The sequence below is a fragment of the Stylophora pistillata genome, chromosome 9, assembly GCF_964205215.1.
Source record: "Stylophora pistillata chromosome 9, jaStyPist1.2, whole genome shotgun sequence".
NCBI lineage: Eukaryota > Metazoa > Cnidaria > Anthozoa > Scleractinia > Pocilloporidae > Stylophora > Stylophora pistillata.
Window position 1 is genome coordinate 24,114,183 of NC_142527.1, and position 8,339 is coordinate 24,122,521.

The following is an 8,339-nucleotide window of genomic DNA, read 5'->3' on the forward strand; positions in this document are numbered from 1 at the left end:
AGTTGATGCAAGAGAATTTGAATTTGGGTTGAAATAGAGTCGATAGAGTTTCCAATGATGTAGGCAGTGGAGTCATCGTTAAACATTTCTATCTTTGAGTCAACAGACAAAGGTAGGTCATTTGTAAAGATGCTGAAACGTCTTGGGCCCAATAAGGAGCCTTGGGGTACGCCAGAAGTTACTTTCATTTTCTCAGAATTTGTACCATTAATAGTCACAAACTGGTGGCGGTTATTCAAGTAATTAACAATCCCACCCTACTTACACAATCTAAATGGCTAACACCCACCTAATCTAAATTTAGATCAGTGGGTTCAAGCCGTGTCAAATGATCATCTAAGTCTTCCCAGTAGCTTATTAAATATGCATAAACATTTCGACCAATCAAATCCCTCAGTCATCGGTGAACAAGCCAAGGTGATCGCTGCGAAATGCGTCGGTTAAAGCCCGTCGGCCTTGATGTGAAGAATATTGGGCGCGATGGAAAGAAAACCACTGTATCGATTCCGCTGAGAGTGGATCTTGGTAAGCAGCCTCATAAGAGTACGGAGGAAAATAGTCAGGACATCTAGTAGAACAAGATGTCCCTCTTGACGATCTTGACAAGCAGGAACTCTCAACTCAACAGCAAAATCGTGTTTTGAGTATCTCTGCTAACTGGGAAAAGGTACGGGAAAAGTTGCTGAACTCGTACATCGAAGAACAGCATCTTCCAGACAAGATTAACTGTGTGAACTGTCAAAAGAGCATCGCTACAACACGATGTGAATACTGTGGCCCTCGCCAGTACTTCTGTGTTGAATGTGCACGAGCTCTACATGTCAATCGAAACAAGTTTCATGTACTTGAGCAATGGAAGGTGTGTATGAATATTTTGGGGCCGGTTGTCTTCTAGCTACTTTTAGTGTAACATATCTGGTTAAACTGTACTTTTATCTACTTCTTACTTTCTTTATTTTATTAGGATGGGGTATTTTCTCCTTTGTATGCAGATGAGGCAACTGTTAGCTATGGCCATACGTGCAGAACCGCAACAGTAAAGCTGTTCAGACTTCTGGATGCCTCAGGTCAGCTCATTTCATTTATAGTGGTTAGAAAATACTAGAATGGTTTTAAAACGAAGCATTCTTTTTCAATTTTATCTGCTCCTTTGTCACATTTTCCTGCCGCTTGCCTAAAATCAAGAACGCTGATGATAATGATACGATATTTAAATTCTCTCAATATGTCAGGGCCCATAATTGGCTGTCCAATAATTTCTAAGTATTGGACCGGGTAATGTCCTGAATGATTCCACATGCAATTAAGTTTTGTAATGATATGGCTTGCCATTAAGTCCAAAGAAAAACAATAAACTTGGCTTGCATCTATCTGTAAGAGCCTTTTCTGTCGTGCTGGGAGAATATTGGCCCTTGGACTTTTATGTACAGACCTCACTGCACTTGGTTTGTACTTTCAAGACCTCGGGCCAATATTCTCCTAGTATGGCCCTCGTGGTTGGTTAAGGTGTCTACATGGCCCTCAACAAAGTAAGAGGTATGTAAAGCTGTATGTAATGTTTTTTCTTTGTTTGTTTGTTTTGTTTACTTAACTTCATAAGTTGTTCATTTATTTTTTTATGAATGTCAGGAAATCATCACCTCAAATATGTACAAGTGTGTGATTGTGAGCCGCATGCTGTCACACTCTTGAAATGTCAGTTCTGGCCAGGGTCACCAGCAAATCCCACCACAGGTTTCAGCTTCAAACTGATGGAGTTTGTGGAGAAGGTCTTTCTTCATTGTCAAGTGTCCCTGCTAAACATCACAGAAGTGATCACAGAACTCAATCCTCAGCTACAACCAACACATGTAGGTTCGCTTGCAAAGAGTCTTTTTCAGACATATGACCAGACTTTTTTTAATTGATTGATTTTGGTTGGACGGTATGTTTTTTTTAGGTGAGCTCAATTTACAGTATCCTTAATTCAGAATGCTTTGAAGAATTCAGGTATGTGTGGTTATAGGTTGAGAGTATCAAAGCTGCTAATTTGTGGACGTACAAGGTCTACTAAGGTATTATTGATATTAGAAGTAATAAAATTATTACTACTATTATTATTGTTGTTGTTCTTGTTATATTATTGTTATTATTATTAATTAATATTATTATTATTATTAGTAGTAGTAGTAGTAGTAGTAGTAGTAATAGTAATAGTAAAGGCAGTCACAATATGATTTTCAAGTGCTTCTTTATATAATTATTTTATTTCTTTATTTATTATCTAGTTGCCAAGCTTAAATATCTAGCTGTCAAACTCATGCTTTGCTTTTGTCGCTTTTGTGTTCATATGATTCAAAGATACATTGACTGTTTGTTTTAAGGTGAATATTCCATTTACATTAATTTACAAGACATATTTCTTGCTGTACATGTACATGTACTGACTTGCTGTAAGAAAAGAATTAGTCCTAATTGACATTTTGTTGTTTTCACTTGAAGGTATTTCATGCATCAGTACAAGCATTGTACAAACTACAATGCAAATTTGTACAATGGAGCTTGGTGTCCTATATGTCCAAGGGTAACTATACATTGTAATTTGTTCTGAAGAGTAGCTTGCACTTGAGGAATATTATTATGGCATTCATTTTGGGGCACACAAAACACACTCATCTTTAGACTAGTGCTGTAGTTCTGCAGTATTCATTTTAAGTTGTTGTTGCTGTTCTGTTTTATATCTATTTTTCTCTTTTCCCCTCTCTTTTGAATAGGATGATGGTGTACTCACTGAAAGCATGGATGGGTGCTTTGGATTGTGTAGAAAAAAGGACAAAGGGCATGATTTAGGAACACCCAAACATGGAACACTCCTATTTGCAGACCAGGATGATGTTGACAATTTTGTCAACAGTTATGGCAAAGCTGGAGCAGACATAGAACAGGTCTGTATATAAAGTGATGCAATGCTCAGATGTAAATTTGAGAACTGTATGATTTTCCTTTTGGCCCTTTGAATTCAAGATTTTCTGTTTTTGTCCCTTGTTTATCACAGAACTGCAGTAATTTCCATGCTGGAGAGGTTCTTTCAGCTTTAAGATCAAAAGGCAAAAACAAACTCTTTGATGAGAAAGGTGTCTTTGGGCGAGTATGCAGACATGACTTTCCTAAAGGATTCCTTAACATAAAGCATGGTGAAAGGTATGGAGTATAATTATGTAAATACATTTTACCTAATGTTGTGCTCAATCCTACATGTATTGTCTCTTAGAATTACATGATAGAGCCATGATTATTATGAATTTGTCAAGCTGACAATTAGCACACTTGTATATACAGGAGCATGCTATGATTTTTTACACTAATAGCATCATCATTGTATAACTTTGTTTTAAATTTGAATGTCATATTATAGGAAAAATAAAAAATTTGTCTTAGATTTTATGTAAAAAGATTTAAAAGAAAAAATTGGTTATTGATTCACCTTTTCAATAATCTTTTCTCTCTACAGAATATCATACTCTGTTTATGAGCTTAAGAGACTTAGAAGTCTTAATGAGAGCACCAGAAGCAGAGTAATCATGTATGACATCGCTTGTCTATTAGCACACCATTTGGAGGTAAGTAAATTTTTTGAACATGACTGTGCAGGAGGCCAAATGGTATTTCTAAAGTGGTATTTAATTTTGTAGAACTGTCCAAAGTATTTTCTATTAAATTTGGGATGAAATAAAATAATTTATTACACGACCCGGGAAGTCTATTGCCGGTCAATATTCTCTCAGTATTGGACCAGGCACTTGGGTCCCTTTGAACTTCAGTCGTCTAACAAATCTCTTATTAACCAAGCTTGCTCGGGACCGTACTGGAAGAATATCGGCCCTCGTTCTTTTTTGTACAGGCCTCACTGCGCTCGGTCCGTACCGTCAAGACCTCAGGCTGATATTCTCCCAATACAGCCCTCGCGCTTGGTTAATAAGATATATTTATTGGAACAGTCTGGAATTATGTGAACTGTGGGAATTAAATGAAGATGTAATCGACAGAGTTATGAAATGAATTTTGAGCAGTTGGCTCAATCAAATAAAACTTCATTTTTGCAGCTCACGTTAGTCCATTGCCTGTTTCATCACTTCCTCTCGTGGGTACTGGCTGGCTCCCAACAGATGGCAGTTCATAGCTCAGTGGATAGAGCATTGTAATGACAATGTGATGGGCTGAAATCCCAATGGGGCCAGATTCGTTTCTTCTTTGTGTTTGGTTAAATTCCCATTATTGCTTACATTTAAATTGCATGAATATCTGTGAGGATCACATCTTAACTTCAGAATAGTTTGTTACTTCTTACACAATTTTCATTTACATGATTATGTTTGTTAGTGTTCATCTCAGGAAAGCCTCTTGGAAGGTGTTGATGTTGCCATACCCATATTCCATTGCTATGGGCACAAGGCATCATGCCAGGTTAGTAATTATTTATCAGTTTGACAGTAAATAGTCTGGTGACAATGTGAAGAAATGTGTGGCAATACCATGACATTGGTTAAATACAGTTGTAATTATAATAAACATCCCATGCTTACCAATGGGTGAGCAGTGTGGGATCAGAAATCTGACAGCAGTTTCCAAAATCAAAAGCAAATGATCTCCAAGGGTCAGCTTAGCAAGCGAGGTAAAATATTTAAGCACATGTACATGTTCCTTTTAAAAGAGTGGCCACCCTACATAAACCTATCAGCTTTGGAAACACCGGCCAGTGAACCTTTACTCGAGGTTTATTTTACCTAAATTGAAAATTATAATTTTTGAGTATATAGCATGCAGTGTAGGTGGTTTTAGTGGTTGTTATCTTTTGAGTGTTTGTTTTACTGGAAAGTTGGGGCGAGTATGCAATGTGGGAGGAGGTCTCATGCCTACTGGCTTGGTAAACATATTTTTGCTCTAACTCTCCACTGTTTTCCTAATTCAAGATGGTGCTTTGAAGACTCGATTTGGAAATATCATTCACACTGCTAAAATCTGCCTGCACTGCAGGCTAGTACATGTATTGGCGGACTATCTCATGCAAGGTCCATGCCATATTGATTCTTAGGCTTATCTTCAATGTGATTGTCTGTAGATCCAATACAGTCCAAGAAGGATCAAGGAAACTGGATTGACAGATGGTGAAGGGGTGGAAAGGTTATGGTCCTTTCTGCGCAGGTTTTCCTCTGTCACTAAAGAAATGAGTGCTCACAAGAGGACAGATGTTTTGACTGATGGGCTTCTTCACTATGCCCAACATTTGTATCACAAATTTGGTATGGTTAATTTTATTGAACACATAACTTTCACGTTTCTGTAAGTTTTGCTGAAAAGTAGAAGATATATCAACTATTGACCAGACCTTTAGCTGGACAGCTTTATCTACCCTGTGTTTTCTGTCGTATAAGTTGCAATTCTTCATGTTTTCAATAAGGACGTGTGTTAAGATGTAAGTCGTGGTTGATTAACTTTCATAAGCACACATTAAACTGATTCCTTTCAATGTTCACAGGTGTTACTCTAAAAGCAAAGTTTGCTAGGGCAGAAACTCTTCTACATGATGTAAGTCCAAAGCTTGAGGAACTCACTGAAAAACTTCCAGGTATACATTTTAAACTTTTTTTTTTTACTCATTGCATTGAAAAAACAGCACAATGACTTACATGCATGCGTTTCTGGCCGATTATTGCAATACAATTTGTAATATTTTACCTGTACTAGGTTGTGATGATGATGTGATACAAGAGTGGCAAAAGGAAGAAGTGGAAGCGTTGAAACCAAAAGAACACGGAAGTTTTATTCCTCAGCATTTATTACAAATCAGTAGGGAAAACAGTTTTTTTGTATTCACTAATACATTATTAATCTGTCACAGGATTAACACTGCAGTGGGACGAATCATATGTCAGCTTGCTCCTTATGTCTAAAAAACTCAGGTAAATAGTGTGGAAGTACCACCTACCAAATTCATGATTTACATTATAGCGAGTACCTGAGCTTTTCGAAAGTGATTAATGTTGTAAAAGGCGCAATTCCTACCTAACCAATCGTTGTGGTAGACTACGTGAAACTAATCTTTTAGTTGATTCATGGCATTAGCTATAATCCTTTGTGACTTCGGCTTGAATAGAGATGTTTTGTATTGCTTTCTTCAGTCAAACCCAGTCTGGTCAAGTCAGGTAAAAAACTAGTCAGCTCAGTGGTACTTAATAAATATACTTTGGAGCCAACTTTGTTGTTGTTAGTCATTGCTGCGAGGATAGTCAACAGCCGTAAGTAGATCTCGGCCTTCCTGCAGCCAGCGAGTGCCCCCAGGAAAAACCTTTTCCCAGAAGAAGTTTATCGAGTTGTCCCCCATCCGTCCGTTTAGTTGTGAAGGCAAAAACCCGTTTTCACAATAATATAACAAACGTATTCGTACTTCCCTTTCTTTCCACCATAGCTGATATAATTACTCAGTATTAAACTGAACATATCTTGTACTTATCTCCACCCACTTAATTTTTTTTTTTTTTCAGAAATGAATTGAACTATGTACAAGATGAAGATGAAGGGAAGGTAAAAGATGTTGAAAAGAAAATCAAGCGGTAAATCATAAAGATGCAAATTTCTTCCTTGCAGCAACGACTGCAATAATCAGGTTCTGCAGAGAGGGAATTAGGGGTGCCAAATTAAAGGCAGATAATAATTCTCTCTAACTTGCATTTATCATGTACATAGGAACGAGAAGGCCATAGTAGCCATGGAAAAGAAGCATCACATCAAAGAAAGATGGTCCGATTTGTCCCGTGTGTTTGTAACCGTAAAGTCACGCCTCTACGAGAAGAGAAAGAGCGAACTCTTGTTGAAGTTACATTGTATGGCATCCGAAAGATGTTTCTTGGTGGAATTGAAGCGAAAATATGCTGGTAATAAACTGAAGAAATTGCTATGTAAAATATTCAGTAGCATGTGTATTTTGGTGATCATGGTCTGCAGTAATTCCGTCGTTATGTTATTGCGTATGCCAGTTGTATTTAACTGCGAGGCTAGGCATTGTACTGCGATTATTTGAGAAGGGGTATGAGGGCTAAATTTTCCCAGTTTCCAAGTCTTACACATTTACATTTTTCCGTCTTATCTATAAAACTGCCACTGCATTGCGTCTTTAGTTATTGTGAACTTTTTAATTTTCAGATGGCCAAGCAATTGCCATAAAGCTCGCAAAGCAGATCGACAAAGTCGTGAAGTCCATCCACAAAACTTTGTCTGAAGTAAATGGGTATCTTCTAAATGACGTACCCCAAATTCTTTATGACGATGCTAAGGATCCAAGGAGCAGCATTTACTCTTAAGTCCAAGAGGAAGGGGACACCGTTCCTGCTCTTGTTAGGAGGCAGATAATTGACCTTTTCTGCTTACACAACAGGTGTCAGGAAGAGCTTGAGCTGTTAAAAGAGGAAATGAATCGCCTCGTCTCTTTTCTCCAAAACGAAATCAAGCTTATAGACGAATCAGTGGAAGCGCTTCTGCCTCTCACTGATGACCCTCTTAATGCAGGAATAATAGCTTGTCTTAAAAAAAAAAAAACGGATGATTCACTGAAATCACATTTCCTCGCTGCTGCTTTTGTGGGGTTGTATCTTGGATTCCCCTCAACCTATTGATCATGCTGAGGAAGCAAGAACCTATGCTCATTTGAGTGGTATCGACTATCTTCCAGATGACGAGAAATCAGACGAATTGATGATGGAGGAAGATGTGGACGATGAGGCCTTTGTGTTAGAACTATCATCAGACAGCGAGATATCTGATGATGAATAAAGCTCATTTTGTCTCTGGTGCTTGCCAAAACCATACAGAAACAGCCGTTGTTTTGTTTATGTGCGAGCGCTAATAGTGGGTAAACTTCTCGGAAAACCCAATAAATATCAATTTATTTTATTAGCTTCGCCAACCGCCTGGGACATCACAACAGCTTGCGCCAATTACTGCGGGCCCAGTAAACCCACCCATCCCACCCCAGGGGAGGACATCCACTGACACAGTAATCTCGTGCGTGGGAAATTAACGTCTCCTACCCCCAACCCTGCAGGAGACGGGACCTCCATTTATTCGTCCCTATCCGAGAAGACTAGAATATCTAACCATTCTTTGATTTTATAGAAAGGTAGCAAATTCTTCTCAATTATTTGAAGACCTTGCATGTTGGCCCGGCCGGGGCTCGAACCCTCGACCTCCCGCACAACAGTCATGCGCTCTATCCATTGGGCCAACTGGGCGGCTATACATCGTGTAGGATTGTAATGACTGGCTAATCATCCAATATGTTTTAATAAATTCTCACCGTTGGCAAA

The 8,339-nt window shown here is 38.3% G+C and overlaps 1 pseudogene across 1 annotated transcript; it reads left to right on the top strand.

The window, feature by feature from the left end:
• Positions 1 to 416: 416 nt before the first annotated feature.
• On the top strand, positions 417 to 8,339 carry LOC148723948 (uncharacterized; annotated as a pseudogene). The gene is made up of 15 exons (XR_015991701.1): positions 417 to 859; positions 965 to 1,067; positions 1,630 to 1,850; positions 1,940 to 1,989; positions 2,482 to 2,563; positions 2,754 to 2,924; positions 3,035 to 3,180; positions 3,491 to 3,599; positions 4,360 to 4,443; positions 5,099 to 5,279; positions 5,516 to 5,605; positions 5,879 to 5,939; positions 6,522 to 6,590; positions 6,724 to 6,911; positions 7,180 to 8,339. The product of XR_015991701.1 is annotated as an uncharacterized LOC148723948 (transcript).